The following is a 2,500-nucleotide window of genomic DNA, read 5'->3' as shown; positions in this document are numbered from 1 at the left end:
GGCTAGGCTAGCTAGTTTATTGGGACATTTGTGGTCGTAGTGACTACATCTGTCATTAGAAATATATATTTTTTCTGCGAATTTCTTAGTTTTAACTGTTGTAGAATTGCAATATTACACTCGAGGGTGTGGTTTAACGTGATTATTGCCACTTCAGTGATGCTTGCGCGGAACTCGACTTCGTCTCGTTCCTGACCGCATCACTGTCTTGGCAATAATCACGTTAACCCACACCCTCTCGTGTAATATTGCTTAAATAGAACATCAGGTTAACAACAGGTTTCCTCGTAACGTTCTTATCCTTATAACCCTTATGTTTCAATGAAGTTTCCCTGGGAGCTGAGACACAGCGAGCGGACTGACTGCCTTCCTTTTTCATTGTATACGTATTTCTGTCCAGCAGCTGTAGATTTATTTTTTATTTTTTGTAGATGTGCGTAGGCCTACCTACTACTTCCCTTTGGACTCTCTCCGAACGCACCGATCAGGAGATACTTATGTCTGATGACGATAGTGATGTCATCACCGGAGTAGATCACCGGACTGACCAACCGAATGCCTTTGACGAAACCATTGTGACGACTTTATATACTGTATTTTTATATCTTCTTTTATACTGTAAGTGTGTCTAAAGTGACCTGAGCTCCATAAAGGCTATTATTATTACACAAACCATCCTGCTGTGTGTTATTATTGGTGTCCTCTTCTGTACCAAGGTTGATTATTAAGGCAGTGTCGGAGATTTGTACCTGCTGTACAAAAGAAAACTGTGCCAAATGGTGCATTTATAGAATAAATGTGCATTTATAGAATATCATTGGGGGTGACTCGCCCGCCCGCCCGCCCGCCGCTCCGCCCGCAGCAAAATGCAAGTTTTGTGGATTTTCCGTGGATATTTCGCAGCTCTCTAGATTTCAAGGCAGAACACAGCAGAGCACAGCCACTGCAAAGCCACGCAGCCATCCTTATATACCTGATTGGGACGTGTGTGCTCTATAGTTAACACCCCTAAACGCCCGGGGGTGATTTAGTCCATTCAATCGGAGCGCCCTGCGATTTATAGCTAGCGGAGCACCTTTATAGCGACGGAACGGATGTTGTCCCGCATGTGGCTGAAGTAGCTAAATGTAGCCAGAAACACTCTCGATGCGATCGACAACAACAAGGGGAGGTATGATTGCGAACGCAGTGATTGCGAACCCAGTGAGCACTTACTATGAGACCTAGCAGATCATGTCTGTCTGTGTGTCTGTCTGTGTGTCTGTCTGTCTGTCCCGCTTTTGTGCCCATATATGGAGCTGAGTGATTACGTCACCATGACTCAGCCATAACCATATAAGGAGTCCCCAAAGCAGCTATAGGTCCAAAACCCAAAATATGTACGAGCTGCGTTCGCTTCCCGCGTCTGCGCGTCTTACTGGTTAATTATAACGTGACTATAGTGACGGGACCGCGACGGGCCGTCTGACATTATCTTTTCTTAGAATTAGAGCTATTAGAGTTATTCACGTTTTAAGATGTTCGATCTCGTCGGCTAAAATGTGGGAGGGAACATTTTGGATTTGGCATTGGGGAGCGATGCGATCGGTTATGATATCAATAAATCTCCGTCCTTTTGATCAATCTCCGATCAATCTGAGGTCGTGTTGTTTTCGTCGACTAAAACTATGTGAAAAAGCATCAGTCGACTACCTTTTTCCACGACTAAATGGAAACTAAATAAGAACTAAGCTATATGACTAAAACTATGGACTAAATATATTGACAATTTCGTCAACGAATAAAAACTAGACTAAAATGTTAGGAAGGGACAATAGTGGACAAGAAGATCCAGTATAAGTCATTTTTACACTTGGTTGCATGCTGAAAATAGCCGATCTACAAGCTCACAACGCGTCGCAGCGCGATGCGTTGTGAGCTTGTAGATCTTCTGCAAGTGAAAAATCAGCCGTTACGACGGCGTCCACAATGAGGAGACGGATGAGGATCCAACAGATCAGAAGTCACTGGAACTGATCTGACCTCAATTAGAGAGCGAGAGGAGACTGTGTGTGTGTGTGTGTGTGTGTGTGTGTGTGTGGTGTGTGTGTGTGTGTGTGTGCGTGGGGGGGGGGGGGGTAATGAGGAGGCAAGTGGTCCTCGGGGAGGGGGCGGGGCAGTGGGGAGGAGTCAGGAGGAGCGCTGCGTTAGCAGGAGGTGTGGAAGAAGAGCCGACACTGAAGAGACCTGAGGGAGCACTTTATACCTCCTCTCCTCTCCTCTCCTGCTCCTCTCCTCTCCTCTCCTCTCCTCTCCTCTCCTCTCCTGTCCTCTCCTCTCCTCTCCTCTCATCTCCTCTCCTCTCTCTCCTCTCCTCTCCTCTCCTGTCCTGTCCTGTCCTGTCCTGTCCTGTCCTTATACCTCCTGTCCTCTCCTCTCTTCCTCTCCTTCTCCTCTCCTCTCCTCTCGCTCTCTCCTCTCTCCTCTCCTCTCCTCTCCTCTCCTCTCCTCTCCTCTCCTC

General features: G+C 46.8%; 1 protein-coding gene across 1 annotated transcript in view; it reads right to left on the bottom strand.

Annotated features, from left to right (window-relative positions):
• Positions 1-2,500, bottom strand: part of LOC308328311 (uncharacterized protein) — a gene marked incomplete at its 3' end in the record, with an annotated part of 18,550 nt that overhangs the window by 1,909 nt on the left and 14,141 nt on the right. The gene's annotated exons all lie outside the window — the stretch shown is intronic.

The sequence above is a fragment of the Protomyctophum bolini genome (genome assembly GCF_963924005.1).
Source record: "Protomyctophum bolini genome assembly, chromosome: 14".
Taxonomy (NCBI): Eukaryota; Metazoa; Chordata; class Actinopteri; order Myctophiformes; family Myctophidae; genus Protomyctophum; species Protomyctophum bolini.
This window is presented reverse-complemented; position numbering and strand designations above follow the sequence as displayed.